At 35.3% G+C, this 17,346-nt stretch overlaps 1 protein-coding gene and 1 long non-coding RNA gene across 4 annotated transcripts in view; both read left to right on the top strand.

Annotated features, from left to right (window-relative positions):
* Nucleotides 1–922: 922 nt before the first annotated feature.
* LOC140149709 (uncharacterized) lies at nt 923–4,477 on the top strand. The gene is made up of 4 exons (XR_011858710.1): nt 923–987; nt 1,361–1,413; nt 2,174–2,231; nt 4,413–4,477. It is a non-coding gene; the product is annotated as an uncharacterized lncRNA (long non-coding RNA).
* Nucleotides 4,478–8,799: 4,322 nt separating this feature from the next.
* Nucleotides 8,800–17,346, top strand: part of LOC140150646 (medium-chain acyl-CoA ligase ACSF2, mitochondrial-like) — a 50,929-nt gene continuing 42,382 nt past the window's right edge. For 2 of the 3 annotated variants that reach the window (XM_072172712.1, XM_072172710.1), the window contains exon 1: nt 8,816–8,891. The gene's annotated coding sequence lies outside the window, so the exon portion shown is untranslated. Of the gene's footprint in view, nt 8,892–17,346 lie in introns of all 3 variants that reach the window. The other variant, XM_072172711.1, reaches the window with a different exon arrangement.

Here is a 17,346-nt window from a genome sequence, read left to right as displayed (position 1 = left end):
TTGTATTAGGCTATATTAACCCTTTAACTGAAGAAAGAAATGGTCAGTTAAATAAATAAATAAATTCATTAATGCATACGGCCATACGGGTATACCTCTAGTTTCTTTAAAAGGGCATATCCTCAAAAGTTATGAGCCGATTGAAATAATTGTTTCGGTTTATTAAAGCTAACAGTTACATGTTTCTTTACACAACTTTAGGCGAAATAGGCGAAAACTATGGCGCAATGAGGGGCCTCTTTTTTTTTGGGACACCCTGTATGTAACTTTTCAAGTTGTTGAACAGGCGCATTTATTTATTTACTGTGTTTTTATTTATGTAATTTCTTTCTTTCGTTCTTTCTTTCTCTCTTTCTTTCTTTCTTTCTTTCTTTCTTTTTCTTTTTCTTTTCTTTCTTTCTTTCTTTCTTTCTTTCTTTCTCTTTCTTTCTTTCTTTCTTTTTCTTTTTTTTCTTTTTTTTTTTTCTTTTTTTTTTTTTTTTTTTCTTTTTTTTTTTTTTTCTTTCTTTTTTTTTTTTTTTTTTTTTTTTTCTTTTTTCTTTTTTCTTTTTTTCCTTTTTTCTTTCTTTCTTTCTTTCTTTCTTTCTTTCTTTCTTTCTTTCTTTCTTTCTTTCTTTCTTTTTCTTTCTTTCTTTCTTTCTTTCTTTCTTCCATTCTTTCTTTCTTTCTTTCTTTCTTTCTTTCTTTCTTTCTTTCTTTCTTTCTTTCTTTCTTTCTTTTTTTTTCTTCTTTCTTTCTTTCTTTCTTTCTTTCTTTCTTTCTTTCTTTCTTTCTTTCTTTCTTTCTTTCTTTCTTTCTTTCTTTCTTTCTTTCTTTCTTTCTTTCTTTCTTTCTTTCTTTCTTTCTTTCTTTCTTTCTTTCTTTCTTTCTTTCTTTCTTTCTTTCTTTACTCTACTACAGGACGTTATCTCTAAGGAAGGATGTACTCTCTTCCCCAACGAATTGGAGACCGTATTGGACCAACACAGTGATGTGTCTAAGGCAGTGGTAAGTGTATTTTAGAACACCATGGTGGTGTCGAGGGCAGTGGTGTTACCACACATATAGGCTTACTTGTGCTTTTAATATTTCGACATGCGCCGGTCACAACCGCTGAAGCGGTTATTGCCGGCATTTAATTTCGCGATACTGGAAGTTTTACTGTGACTTTCTATGTAAAATTGACAATTTCGCGAATCACCACCCGAAATTAACGAAATTAAATCCGTCGAGAAATTTAGTGTTTTTGCAGCAGTTTGCAACGGAAAAGGCAACGTCAGTTGCCAATGAAAAACGTCAGATGAATATAATTAGAGAGATTGCAATTTCCAACTTCTTGTTATATAAACTTATAATTGTTGCTATTTTGTCATTACTTTAGGTTTTTGGTGTGCCTGACAAACGGAAATTAGACGAGGTTTGTGCGTGTGTTAAGTGAGTAAATTTCTATTGCTTTGACATGTCCATCTGTTAGGTCAAGACGATATCGGGTGGGCAGATTTCATTACACAACTTAAGTACTTTTAAGTATTTTACTTTAAAGTGTTTTACTTAAAGCCATATTATAACATTTTCAAACAAAATAGATTAGCATTTCTTTGCCATAAAATGTTAGCTTTTACTGTCAGATATATCCCTTATTTTTTGAGCCGAACAACTACGGCAAAGCAAAGAAAATTGGAATTTACTACCAGCGCACATGTCGCCAATACGTACCACTCCTTCGGTCATGTTATAGTACGACCTTTTGTTGTGTATATCACCGTCCCGCATGCCGTACGTACTGTGTGTTATGAATATCGTGTATGCGTTCGACTAATAATTCCATCGTAATAATAAAGCGCGGATTCCGGCGTTTTATTCAAAATCTCGGATGTTGACAAAACTACAGCACCTAGAGTCTTGATTTTTGCAGGGTATATTGGTTTAATAAAGTACAATTTAATCGTGTAAAAAAGAATTTGAAAAATTCAGTGAGGGCGTCCTCCTCAGCAAATATGGCTTTAAGTACAGTACCGTAACGGTAGACTTAGGTTCACAAGTATCATCTAGTTGCGACGAAATTGAGCAAATGTTATGCATATCATTCATCAGGATAAAACCAGTTTGCCTTAACTTCTACTAGCCTAGTATTGTACTAATCATTTTTATAAACGCAGATTTGTTACTAATACCTTCATGGTTGTCTGTATAGGATGACGTCATCGACTGATACAAGTTCTCAAGATTTGATTGACTATTGCCAAGGAAAGGTAACTGTATTTATTTATTTATTTATTTATTTATTTATTTATTTATTTATTTATTTATTTATTTATTTATTTATTTATTTATTTATTTATTTATTTGATACATTGATTTCACTATGGGACAAATTTACCAGAGTGCATGGCATGTTCGCTCCAACTGTTGTTTACTGGTCTATAATGAATACACCAGTAGAAATACAAACAACCATCCAGATTGTAAAAGATGATTTATTTGCAATTGAAATTTGTAACCTACGTTAGAGTGATATGTTATCCCTTGATAACCTTTTTATCAATCTAGGTATCATGTTTTGCCTTTACAATGTCAAATTATTAGCGTGGAAATAAAATTTATGGTTGAAAACGTAATGTGGGTATCCATGTTTGAGAAAAGCAAGACAATGTACCATAATCTATGACCGTATGGTTATGGAAAGTAACATACGTTACCATTTTTCTGAAAATCAAACGGTAGAATATATACCTGGCAGGTAGTAAACATTACCACATGATACACTGATAAAATGAAATAATTTTGTTGCACTGCTACCATTAACGGAACATGTGGGAATTTTAGAAGTTTAAATGAAACATCCGATACTAAAACATACGTTACCAGTATTTGTACGACCATGATTACATTTAAGAAAATCACATCAGACCCCACCTGCATGTGATTTCTGTCTAGCGCCCCCTCGCACGGCTAGCAATGTACAACTTTTTTTTGAGTTTTTGAGTATGTTAACGATTTGTAACTAACGCACCATTCTTAACAGTGGCATAATATGAGGACCCTTTATGGAAATAATTTAGTGGTATATGTCGAAAACATTAAACAAGAAACTATGCATAAGATTCTCAAAAGTATCCACACTTACTCCAGGATACCAATGGTAAGGGTGAAATAAGTCTTTTGGGTTAATTGGAAGAAGCAAGTTCAAACATCCATTTCAAATAATCGATCATTAGCAATGCGCTCGCCCCTGACAAAAACACTGCTGAGTTTTACCAATCATAGTATATTAAGCAGTATACAGACTTTTTATTGTACGTACAATATTGTATGTACAATATGTACGTTATTTAATCTATTGCCATTCTATTTCCAGTAATGTTTAAGTTCTAACGAATGTTTGATGACGTAAAATCGATAATATATTTCTGCTAGATATTGTATGTAACATGTTATCGATTTTTCGTCATCACACATTCGTTAGAACTTAAACATTACTGGAAATAGAATGGCAATAGATTAAATAACGTACATATTGTACATACAATATTGTACGTACAATACTCGGAGTCTGAAGCCCGCTTTACAGCAGTAAATTTCTCTATTTTACCAGTAAGTGCCATAAATAAAAAAGAGTTCACAACATTACGTGCTCAATTTGTCTGGGTCAAAGTTCTTTGAATTTATATGTGTAAACATATTCTGACGAGTGTAGGTCGGCTTCGGCTGGCTCGCATGAAACAATATTGTAAGGGTGGTGCAATAATTGTAAGGGGTGGTGCAATAATGTACCCCCGGGGTGAATTATAGGGGGGGCAAAGATTTTTGGCAGGCCAAAAGGGGGCAAGCATTTTTGGCAGGTCAAAATCAAGCGATTTTGGCAGGTCGAAAGGGGGGGGGCAAGCAATTTTGGGCGCAGATATTTTGGGTACCATTTTATATTACGCCCTAAAAAGGCGTAGGAAAACGTTAGGAACACGTTCAAATATGCAAAATTTCCTGCTCGCTGCGCTCGCATTATCTCGCATTATATGATAAGACAATTTAAGGTTTTAAATTCGGGTTCCCAAAAATCTTGCATGTGTAAGGGGGGCAAAGATTTTTTGGCACGTCAAAAGGGGGGGGGGCAAAGGTTTTTTTGGCACGGCGAAAGGGGGGGCGAGGGGTTTTTTGGCACGGCCAAAGGGGGGCAAGCGATTTTGGCAGACCATTTTGAGAATTCACCCCAGGGTACACATAATTATTGCACCACCCCTAAATAATGCTTTAATAAATCACCAAGTCTATTTTAAATGTATGTGTAAACATGGTTAGAATAACATTTTATTTTACCAATTTTTTGAAAACCGAATTGCACGTTTTAAGTGGTTTTGACCCATCAACAACTTGTTAGAAACGTTTACATTGTTATATATTCCATCATACAAATTTCGTCTTTTAATTCTATTAAGGTATTTGACGAATTGGTACCTCGGTATGTTTTTATCATCTCAGAAATTCCTACGACACCAACGGGGAAGGTAAACATTACCATTTTGGGTGACAAATTTTGCATTATCATTATATGGTCGTTTCAAATGTTTTAATAGAGAGTTTTTAAAAGCAGTGGTAATACGATTCATTTGAAACTTGGTAGTACTGATACTGCGATATTATGGTAGGGCTGGTACTGAGGTGGTTCTGCTGCTACCTCCGTTTTAAAACGTGATTGTGAAACATTTTGGACAAACATTTTTCAAAATATTTTGTCAACAGTTAAATAACATTTTGTTAAAATGTTTTGCCTCACGTATCAAATATGTTTTCTGAATGTTAATGAAACGTGTTTATACCCTTAATGTAACCTGACATTGAACCGTTTTCTGTAAAACGTTGTGTGTTTGGTTTAATACTGATGTTGGTCATGATGATGATGAGACGTGGAAGAGGAAGAGGGAGAAGAGGAGGAAGTGATCATGCATTTAGTACACTATTCTCATATGTATCTGTTCTTTCTAGTTTCATCGCAAACAACTTCGAGACTGGGCCATTGAGCAACTGAAACTTTAATCTTAAAGTGACGTGAATCAGTAATATTATCATCGTTACGAATTCAGTGTGGTGGTGACCCGTAAGGAGGCTTTAACTTATAACTGTTATTTGTCCAAACTTATTATTATCTGTATGATTAAATAACATGTGAAAAATGAGTGTTATTGTCCCAGCAAGCACAAATCGTTTGTTGGGTAATAGAAAGGGTATGAATAGTTTTTTTCATAACATTAAAAAAAACCCACATTTTGAAAACTTGTTGCAAAATATTCTTACATGATGTTATTTAAGTGTCGGCAAAATATTTAAAAAAATGTTTTGAACGTTGCTACAACGTTGTTATGACCCTATACTATTTGAGCACAGCTAAAACAACGTTAGAAGTCTTTGGTGTTTAGTTATCTTTAGTGGTTTGCCAGCGAACTAATTTTCAAACAGTTTTTTTTATTGTGGGGTTTGACGTTGCGTCATAGGTTCACTGTTCAGTGATAGATGCATGCAAACCAAAAAGCTAACAAGATAATTCACACATGATCTTGATTATACAACATAATAGATCATCATAACGAGAATTTAAATGTTTGTGTACATTGTTAGAGATATAATTATTTCAATTAAAATCAAAGTTTGGGAGTGTAAGCAAGAATGGGTATGTATCAGAAACTAGTACATGTAAGTGTTTTAAGTGACCAACATCGCATTTTCAAATCTTGCACTTCAAGTTTAAGCTTTCTTTTCCTTCTCTCTGTCTTTACAGGACCAAGATACTAGTATATACCTCTATTTGCTCTCAAGAGAACACAATTAGTATAGACGATTGAATGAAGACCTAGGTTATTTGTACTATGATTTCATATATTTTCATGTTTAACATAACTACCTCGTGCCTAATCTAGAACATAAAAACATATTGCGAAGGTCATTAATACACACCTATACATGCCTGGTTAAGTTTGTATGTTCAATTCATCTCGGTCATTACCTTTGGCATATTTCACATGCATGCTATTTGTCTCAATGCTTTCTCGGACTGTATTTATCTTGGGCGGTAATTGAAATCGTGAAACCGTAGAACGATCTGCTGGTCACCTTTGTTTCAGATGGACATTTTATTGTGAAAGGATGTCTATATTTCATTGTACAAGCAATACATTTAAAAAACGAATGAAAAGTATCTAATTATCTTTGTAATCACTCAAAACGTATTTTGTGTGAGTTTTACATCCAAACTAAGTGCTATTCAATTTTTATGGGCCTTTTTATTTTACATGTAAAGTATATGGGGGTGACGATTAGAAATGGACGGCAATATTGAAAAACCCTCATTTTGGGCCATTTTAGACACTAAAATGCCCATTAAAGAATAGCACTTAGTTCGGATGTAAAATTCACACACAATGTTTCCTGAGTGACTATAAACATAATTAAATACATTTCATTCGGGGGCTATAGCAAAAACAAAAAATGTTCTATACCTTAATGGTTATGAAACAAAGGCGTGGTCAGCAAAGATAATACCCCATCACGTCAATTCAAAGCAACACTCTTTTTTAAAATACTGGTTACCAGCGACTTAAAATGCATGTAATCTATACCGTGTGTCGAAAGTCCGTTCCGCCTATATTCCGACATCCCATGGAGTGTAGCAACAATATGGAAGTACCCCCTCTGTTTATTTGCCTTTGGACTACTAGCTGCAATGAATCCAAAGGCGCATTGCAAAGAAAAAATATGTCGGCCGTTGTTCTAAATTTTTAGAGCTAATTTTGTATGTATTGACAAATTCAAAGGTCTGCAAACCTCGGATTTCAAAAGAAAAACAACAATAACCGAGGTGTGCATACCTTCGGAGGTTATCGACCAAGAGACAACAACTTCAAATAAATTGCTAAGTGACATTGTAATTAATCTAAAACAATAACCAGTAACAAATTAATTTCAAATTAATTGTGTAAGTTTAATTTAAAGCATGTTAAAATGGTTTTCTTATGGGGGGAGGAACAGACTTATGACACACAGTATATACATGTTGCGACCACAGTGTTTCTGTACTAATTTCCTAATCCTTTTTAGAGCGTTTAATTTAAGGGAGGTGTAAAGAGCGAACCGTAGTTTGGATTTCAGAGGGAGGGTGTCTGTAAGAGGCACAGCCATCAGAAAATGAATAACTGAGATCGCGTGCCAAATAAACTTACTGCAGTAATTTTCCAAGTCTTTACAAAATTAGGCATATGTGGGAATCGAACCCGGCACCTTTCGGTTCTGAAGCAACGGATAGTACCACTAAATCAACTTCCTATCTGCACTAAAACTGTGATATTAATTCTTGATAATGCTTAACGGAAAATATCAATAGTAATGTACGATGTCATTCAAAATCAAATAGAAGCCCCACAGCTAAAGTAGCAATCGATAAATCTGCTCACTCAATCATCAAATAATCAATCGAAAAATAAATAAATATAATAAATAAATAAACAAAGAAAGAAAGAAAGAAAGAAACAAACAAACAAACAAACAAACAAACAAACAAACAAACAAACAAACAAACAAACAAACAAACAATAAATAAATAAATAAATAACTAATACAAAAAGAAATTGTAAATTAGTTTTTCTAAGCAACATAAGAAAAATGATAGACGCACGGTTTCGAACAAGCGACGCTCAGACCAGCAACGAAGAAATCACAACGCCTTAAACCACTCGGCCACAGAACCACAAAGCCTACTCGATGTCAAAGAATGTATTAACCTCTAACGTTACGCAATATTGGCACATGCCACGGGCACATGTCTGCAGGTAAAGATTCTGCATAATAGAAAAGCGCACAAAGGGTCTATCCCTGAAGTCATACTAACCAAAAGGTCATTGACATGTAACCAATTCTTTGTATACCAGCTTATACCTTGATACAGTCAACATATACAAAGAAGTATATTATTAGGCGTAGACGCAATCATCAATTCGGGAAGTATAAAACCATAGTCGCCACTCGTGCACTTTTTTTTGAGTCTACGGCTATTCCGAAAACAGCCTTGAACCCTGAATTCAGATGTAAATTTTGGGTTGTTACATGAATTTCAAACTAATTATATCATGAAAAAACCCACCGAGAGGACTACGATACTTATTCAGACCCAATCTACATTCTGTTATTTACAAAAGCCGACGATCAAAGTAAAATATTATAAAAGGAGCAGGACCAGATATCAATGTGTGCCAAAAATTGCTTGCCCCCCTAGTCGTGCCAAAAATACCCCCCCCCCCTTTCGGCTCGCCTAAAAATACAACCCCCCATCCCAATTTTACCCTCCCTATTGGAGCTTAACGTCCGAAGCTCCAATAGGAAGCAGACGAGGATTTGGAGAATTGCTCTCAGTCGATTTGAGAAAGTGTTACGAAACGTCATCATAGGTATTTTTAACATCATTTTACCCAATATTCACTTGGATTTGATAAAAAGAAAATTTACAAATCATATCTATTGACAATCCTGATTAACTTATTTACGGAGCTTCAGGACTATTATAATGTTGCTAAAGTTTTTACACCCCTTCCCTAAAAGGTGCCAAAAAACACCCCTTTTTACAACCCCCGTTCATACACACAAAACTCTTTTAACTCTCCCCTATTCAGAACTCCTACTTTTTGACCCCCACATATTTTCCAGTCCCCAACCAAAGTATTTTTGAACACTCCCTTAAACTCTCAATGTCTAGCTTTGAACAAAGCGTGCTCAATTTGAGGTTCACTGACTAGAATTTGACACGACGATTTTTCTTCTTGTGAGATTACACATCAAACCTGCATGCATGATTATACGCCTGGGTAATATAACTGTTCGCTGTAGAACTACAAGTTTGAAGTTGGCTTTGAATATAATATAGCTGTACGTGTGTAAGTACATCTTAATTCATTGTAGTATATTGACATTGGATGGATTCAATGGTAGTTGGCATTGAGTATCCTTTCATAAGGAAACATGATACATATAATGGCCATAAAAAGAAATCTGATTTATGACCAGAGTCATGTACATGTATACTCCATTAAAAGGTAAAAATCCATTTTTTTCTGAACAATGAAAAGGTATCAGCATATACTAATATGTTACTTACTAAACTGACTAAACTAATGGACAAATCTCAAATTGCCACGAAGGTATGGACAGGTATATTATATTATACTTGGGTATTATAAGCAAGAATAACTTTAAAAAAAAAATAAATAGGGTATTTCCTTATGTGATAGCACTTGCTATAAAGAGGTAAATAAAATATTCCCTTTCCATGATTTGTATTAACTTTGAATGTAGAAAGAAAGAATAATAAGTAATAATTTAGTGAATAATCAATTAATTAATGCTGTTGCTCAAACAGGACAAAATGTGGGTAGAGTTATGTTTTGTTTGAAAAGAAACGATGGAAATGTAGATTCCACACTGTGTTTATTTGTATTTCCTTTATTAACCTTTTTAATACAGGAGAGACCCAAAGATAAATAAATATATAAATAAAAAAAAAATTAATTAATTAATTAATTAATATTCATTCATTCATTCATATTAATCAATTAATTATTTTTAAGTAATTTAATTATTTTTGGCCCTCTTATATTTACAAAACAGCTGGTTGTTAATGTGACCGACAGTATATCTGCGTTTTGTTCACTTTCTTCAATCCTTTAAGCGCCTGTCACACTACACCGAATATGTCTTCCGTACAAGAAACGGACGGTATTTTAGTGAATCCGTTGTTGTTCGTCAATGATCGTTTTATGTTCTTTTTATGTCCTGCTATCATCCACCAAATGCGTTTCGTGTTAGGTGATGTTCGTTAGAATCCGTCGGCAAGTTTTGTGCATGCACAAAACTTGAAACGGAGTGTACCGAATACACATGTTCGGTATTTATCCCATGTGTGTTCGTATGGTGCTGCATATTGCCGGAGTTTGTTCGCTTCTCCTTTCGTTCATGTTCGTTCTTTGTTCGTTGCACTCGGCCCGTGTTTGTTGCAAATACGTTCCTGTGAAGCGTTCACCCTCCGAACTGGTGATTTCGCCACCGGATAGCATATTTTTGTATTCGGTGATGTACGTTGACCCAGACCGTCTTAGTGTCACACTACACCGGATCGGTCTTCCGTACAAGAAACGGATGGTATTTTAGCACGATCCGTTAGTGTTCGTCAATGTTCGTTTTATGTTCTTCATATGTCCTGCTATTATCCGCCAAATGCGTTTCGTGTTAGGTGATGTTTGTTTAGTCCGTCGACACTCCGTTTCAAGTTTTGTGCATGCACAAAACTTGAAACGGAGTGTGCCGAATACACATGTTCGGAAGTTGTCCGTTCGTACTGTCCTGTATATATACCCTGGGTTTGTTCGTTATTCTTTCGTTTATAAACCGCAGGTGTTTGGGAGGTTTCGCAGGCGCTTGTGCCGGATGTAGGCTTATGGCGAACATGTGCATCGATCATGGGGGGGGGGGGCACTTTCTGAAGGGTGTGGGACGCAATATCAAATTCCCCCAGTACTTTAGTGACTGACAAGTAGAAAAAAGGGGAAAGGAGAGAAAAAAAGAAAAGAAAGTGAGCAAAATTGAAGAGAGAAGAGAAGAGAAAAAGTTAAATTGCACGTAATTTAGTAGGCCCATGCATGTCAGTAGTATTGAGGGAGGGGCATTTTCTGAAGGGTAGAGGACGCGATATCAAATTCCTACGAGTTTTAGTGATTGACAAGCCTGTGAAAATTACTGCCGGCCAGTCCATATGCAGGGCCCGTGACATTTTGTCACCAAAGTCAGTATTTAAGATTCGGGCGTTCTTATTGTTTAAGGCAATAATAGTGTAAAAATGATGTACCAAAAAAAAAATTCCAAATTTTCCATTTTTAAAACTAACTTTTAACACAACAGGTCTAATAATGTAAATACAGTCCCCATGCAAATGGCTTCAATTGGACCTTCATTTTGAAAAATGGACAAGTCTGTCTTTTTGCTTCTGCCTTGGACATCCACGTGTTATAACAATTGTTTACAATAATGGTGAAAACTTTTCAATTTCTTCAATTAGGCTTTCGTTTCACCAATTTGCGGCTTTTTCAAACTAAAATAGTATCCAATAATAGCGCTAAAATTGATCCACAAATGGCTTCAATTGGGCCTTCATTGTCCAAAGGTTTCTCACCTCTATTGCCCCCCCCCCCCCCCCCCGGACGCTGGTTGCCCTGATATGTAAGATGTGTAGCCCTTTTTGTACTTTTTAGCCCATTCTTGACCATTTTCGTCAAAGTTTTTTCCCCTTAAAAGTTGTCTTTCCCCACTTTGTCCACCCTCTGAAAACGTGCTTGCTACGCCACTGCCTCTGAGGGGCCTCAAACCCTCTCAAACACCCTCTCTTCCTCCACTTTTCTGATAGGGTCGACGTCCCTGCTGGTGCCACATGGGACGGATTCGCCGGTCATTTATCGGAAGTTGAACGATCGGATATAAGACGCCTGCAGGATTATTAGCGGCCACAACGCATAGAGAGACGAACGAGAATCGGACCCCCAAATCCGGTCATTTGTCGGACGTTGAACGATCGTATATAAGACGCCTGCAGGATTATTAGCGCCCACAACGCATAGAGAGACGAACGGGAATCGGACCACATATCCCACCGAATCTCCTGCCGGACTGGTGATTTTTCCAACGGATAAAATATTTTTGTATACGGTGATGTTCGTTAACCCAGTCCGTCGTAGTGTGACCGAGCTATTAACTTCAGTCTTTTAGTATCCCGAAAGCCCTCTTTTTTCCTTTCTCGCTGGCGTACCAGATATATCAGGGGTACATATTAGGGTAGGCAAAGTTTACAGGGACAACCGGTCAGGGAGGTAAATAAGGATAATTTACTGGGTGGGCAATTTAATTTATTTTTGCCCTCAAATTAGGGAAAATAATTTACGGGGTGGGCAGCGGTATAATTAATGGCATCCAGGCGTTTGGATTTTGGGAAATATAGACCTGTTTTTGCGTAGAATTTGGCTTTGATGTAAAAAGTGGACTTAACCCTTCCCCTTAATGCATCTTATGCCGATAGATGTAGCAACGTCCAATAAAAATTGTATACCGTATTATATTTCACTTTGGACATTTAAAAATCTTATACTGTATCACTCACCAATGTTATATTAGGCCTACTCGACTCCTGAGTAGAAAACCAGCAGTAAAATTAGATGGGAAGGGTAATATTTTTATTTGGTATTATAGAGTGAAGTAATATGTTTTGACTTTTACCAAAGATCCTGCTTTTACTGTGTAACTTCTTGTCACAGACACACATCACTCACAGATTAAAGAAATATTAATTTGATTATACCTGTTTTGGATGAGTGGCATTTTCTAAAATGTATTGAAATTATTTGATAACAAATTATGAAAATCTGAAAAAAAACAACTATATTTCTAAAATATAAAGTATTGCCAAACCAGTATTTACTAGTAATTTCAATGTTTACAAGTATACCGGCGTATCCTAGTAACCAGAGATGCCACTTTTCCTTCTGATGCCTGAATTCCTTCTTTTGTAAAGTCAAAATGTCCGCACTTTTAATTATCTTCAGCCCATTTTGGAACTTTGTATTTAAATTTACACAATATTTCAGGCATTTTTTCATGGAGCCAGGGTTTTTGAATGACATCTCTGTGGTATAGGGTCCTATGTCGGTATTCCCCGGTATTTTCCATCCAAGCCGGTAAATAAAAAATTCGATTTCATACTATTAGTATTTATAAAAAGGAATATTGCCTGTATTTTTATCCGCGTATTGTTACAGTGAGCCCAGTACTTAAGGGATCTGGAATCGTTTTGAGCGGTGCGACAGTATTTTTTGTGGGACATGAGAGCACATCAGACATATCGAATTACATTCTGACTACGAAGAATGTCTTTCTGATATCAAATAATTTTCATTTTTTGAAATTCACGATATAATACTAATTTTATGACAAGTTATTAAAATTTGATATTTTTCACATTTTTGATATATAACAGTCCTCGAAGTAAATTGTTTAAATTTAATGATATATTCTTAAAGTGTATGTAGCTGGGAGGAAAAGCCGACGATCAATTGAAATTTTGACCTTTCATATTGAAGATATGGATTTTTTTCCAAAAAAGACCTAATTTTTTTTGTTGATGTTTTGGGAAAAAAATCCATATCTTTAATACGAAAGGTCAAATTCATCCCATACATACACTTTAAGTATAAATCATCAGATTTATAAAGTTTATTTCGAGTACTGTTAAATATCAAAAATATCAATTTTTAATCATTTGCCATAAAATGTGTATTTCATTATTTGATATCCGAGAAGGACATTTTTCGTATTCAGAATACAATTCGATATGTCTGATGTGCTCTAATGTCCCACAATAAATACTGTCCAAACGTTCATACCCCATCCCTTAATAAAGTTTAACACAGTGCAACAAGTTAAACTCAATTTACCCTTGCTGAGAAATGGACCAATCCATGTTATTGTTTACCGGGTCAGATGTCAATCATTGTCATGCAGATAAATTTGTATTGTTTGGCTCGACCCGGGAACCAATGGGATTTGCCGCCTTCGCGGGTTTCGGGCGTGATTAGGTGGTGATTTATTCACTGTTGGTTTTGTATTGGACACGACAACAACAAAAATCTTTGGTTATGGATTCTTAGAAATCAACAGCAACTTCATAAGACATAAACAACTGACTGATTGATGATAAAAAATCAAGCTTTGGGAAGCTTAAAATGTACACGTTTACTGCATCAATAACAAGGACACGCTAATTTTTCTACCTTGTTTCTGCTTACTGCACAACTAGTCCAGTCATTCTAAACAAATTAGTGGTGTCACTCACCACTAATTGCAACAGAATTTTTTTCACTTTTATACATTTAAGAGATGTCCCCTGAACATCATACCAAAAATATACCAAAATATACTTGGTGGAAAGGTAGTTTTTGGCGGGAAAAGGTCATACAGGGGTCAAATTTCAAAATTGCTTTAATCTTGTTAAAAACTATACCAAAGCATTCCTCTACTCTTAAGGATTCAGAAAAAGTATAGTTTGTAATATCTGTGATGTACCATTCTCAAGTTATAAGCAAAAAGGTCAAAGGTCAAATTTTGGACTCCACGTGGGTCAATTTCGAAAAAATGCTCCGATTTCCTTAAAAACGGTCTCAATGTGTTCGTCCTTTAAAAACACTCCAAAATAAGAATAGTTTGCCATATCTTGGATGCTTCGTTACCTAGGTAGCAGAGTAAAAGAGGTCATTGACCATTGAACTCTATTGACCCCGACCTAGTTTTCGATGTTACGCATATAATTAAACAACCTTAACAGTGCAAATATTCTTTAAATGAATTATGTTTGCAAGCCGAACAATTTGAGACCATTTTGGTTTAAATCAGACAATTTTTAGTTTTTGACCTCTGTTGAACCCAACATTTGACCTTTGAACTTTTCGGCTATAACTCAAGAACCGTACATCACAGGTATGGCAAACTATATTTTTTTCTGAATCCTTATGACTAGAGGAATAATTTGGTATAGTTTTTAATATTTTTGAGCAATTTTGAAATTTGACCCTGTATGACCTTTTCCCGTCAAAACGACCTTTCCACCAAGTATATTTTAGTATACTTTTGTATGCTGTTCAGGGACATCTCTGACATTCATAGGAGTGAAAAAAATTCTGTTGCAATTAGTGATGAGTCAAAACCCACTTTGACTGGACTAAACAATATAATCATGATCCAGGTTCCGAATTTAATGCGGCGCTATGTATAATTGGTGGCGAGTTCGGCGCTGGAATACGTGATACAAAAGTGTAATTGTCGGCATAACCGCGGAGGTCACTCCAGTCATCTGTGCAGTGCTAAAACTTGGATGTAAAAAATATTGATACATGCAGTAATATCAACATTTTGTGCACGTTTTGTGAGCTAGCCGAAGTCAGTATTCTATACAATCGTCGTGGAAAATTACAGTAGACGAATCCCACTGAATGGTACAACATGCACGCAAAGCAGTCATCTTCAAGATATCCGGGTGAGAATAAATTTATTTAATTTATGTATAATGCGGGAGTCGAAATTGTATTTAAAGACATCTAAATAATATTTAATGGTGTTTTCTTGCACACGAAAAGTGCTCCAAAACTTTGCAATTCCTGTGGCTTTACGCATTTAATATTAATATTTGTTTACCAAGTGTGGTTCTATGAATAATTCATGAGGTGTAATTGTTATGGCCAAAACGGGGCAGGGTTTTACAATGCACAATGTAGCCATTATCTAAATAAGGCAAGGCGTAATAAAAGACACGCTCATTATGACGTCAGGGTCCTTGAGAATTTGACAAGGGCGAATCAATCCATATCCCGATTGGCAAACAATGACTTCCCATTGCAAATCAATGGCGATTTTTTCCGGTGTCATCGTATACAATTCGTCGTCCGTATTCCATAGTGGCGTATAGTGGGGCGCCGCGAATAAACAACTTTTCGAGAAAATCGGGTTTGAAGAAATGCCAATTTAAAATTGAGTTGTGTAAATCAGACATTCATTATATTTTGTAAATGATGTGACATTTCTGTAGTAAACTAAATAGATTTTATTGTTATATATTTTTCAAAAGAAATAAATACATACTTTTGCTGGCAAACTGACAATAAAACTATACGTCACTATGGAAAACGAACAAAACGCAATACCCTAACCTTTTCGTATTCCATAGTGGCGTATCGACTCATACGCCACTTTTTATACATTTTATAATTATGAAATATCGGCAAAATGAAAAACATCGTATTCCATAGTGGCGTATAGGTCCGATACGCGTACGCCACTATGACATACGATGTTTTTCATTTTTGCCGATATTTCATAATTATAAAATGTGTATAAAAAGTGGCGTATGGTCGATACGCCACTATGGAATACGAAAAATGTCACTTTGTAACTATACGCCACATTTAATTAATCAATTACTAATTAATTAGCTAATTATGACTGATGAGACTTAGAAAAATGAAAGAGAACATCATTAAAGACATATGTGCCAATTTTCAAAAAAATGACCAAAAATCACTATACGCCACTATGGAATACAGCCGACGAATTGAGCCATAGTTTTTACCCGGCGAAATTGGACAAATATTACCAAAGTTACAGCAATTGTCGAATCAGTTTGGCAGCTCGGAATTCGGGATGGCAAAATTTAAGCAAATTAAACTATCGTTTTTGATTGCGTCGGTTCATTTAAGTAGGGTTTTTTTCAGCATCGGATATGTTGTTAGGGTAAAGTTGACAGTCGTATTTTAATTTGGTGCCGAATTCAGTTCAAGCAGTGCCAAGAAAAATTGTCAGTTTTCTTGAAATTAATGTGGTTATCATTCAAGGGATCAAGTAGAGAATTTACAGATGGTCAATTTTATGTTCCTACTTGTAAATAACAAAATCAATAAAAATAGAATAACAAAAGGGAAGATGTAAGACGATGATAATGTCGGTCAACGATTACGTGATTGGGTTGGGAAATCCCTAATAATGATAATAGTTTTAATTAAAAATTAGCAAAATATACGGTGTGCAGATGATAATATTTAACGCCACTTGTAGCAAAATAGTTCACAAAGGCAATTTATTTTAGCCATAAAAAATCTGGAAAAATCCTTGTGCAATTTCCCGTCTCCCTCGTTCGTCAAAATGGGGTAAAGACAGCCCGTCACCCCCTGGCGAATTTAGCGTATTGGGCGTTTGTGGTAAAATTTTAGACAATTTCTAGGTGTGATTTCACCTTTTTATGTTAATGCAAGCATATTGTGGGTGATAATTGTTAGTATAACATTAGCAGGCCAGGTTTTTGTGGCTTATTGAAAGGAAGGGTATCATGAGTATATTTACCCTTGGATATTTACCTTCATAATGGACGATTATGTCTAAGCTAACTCTGCATAAAACGTATATAATTTACATTACAGAGTCGGTAATGCATTAGTTCTGTTTGTTTGGTTGAATTTGATTTGATTGTGGCATAATGCCTTACTTATAAGGTAACCTAGTTTCATCCATAAAGTGGTCATATAGTGTAGGTCTAATTTAGTCACGGGTTGTAGACAAAATGTATCGATAAACAAGGATAGCCCCGATATGTCCCTAGACGAGAATTGTTATTGAATACTTGGATTTTGGATTTGGATTGGAAATTTGATTGGACTGGAATTGTAATGTTCTTTTCTTTGGAATTGGATTGAAGTTGGATTTAAAAATTGGATGTGAATTTAAAATTGAAAAAAAAAAAAAAAAAAAAAA

The sequence above is a fragment of the Amphiura filiformis genome, chromosome 4 (genome assembly GCF_039555335.1).
Source record: "Amphiura filiformis chromosome 4, Afil_fr2py, whole genome shotgun sequence".
NCBI lineage: Eukaryota > Metazoa > Echinodermata > Ophiuroidea > Amphilepidida > Amphiuridae > Amphiura > Amphiura filiformis.
This window is presented reverse-complemented; position numbering and strand designations above follow the sequence as displayed.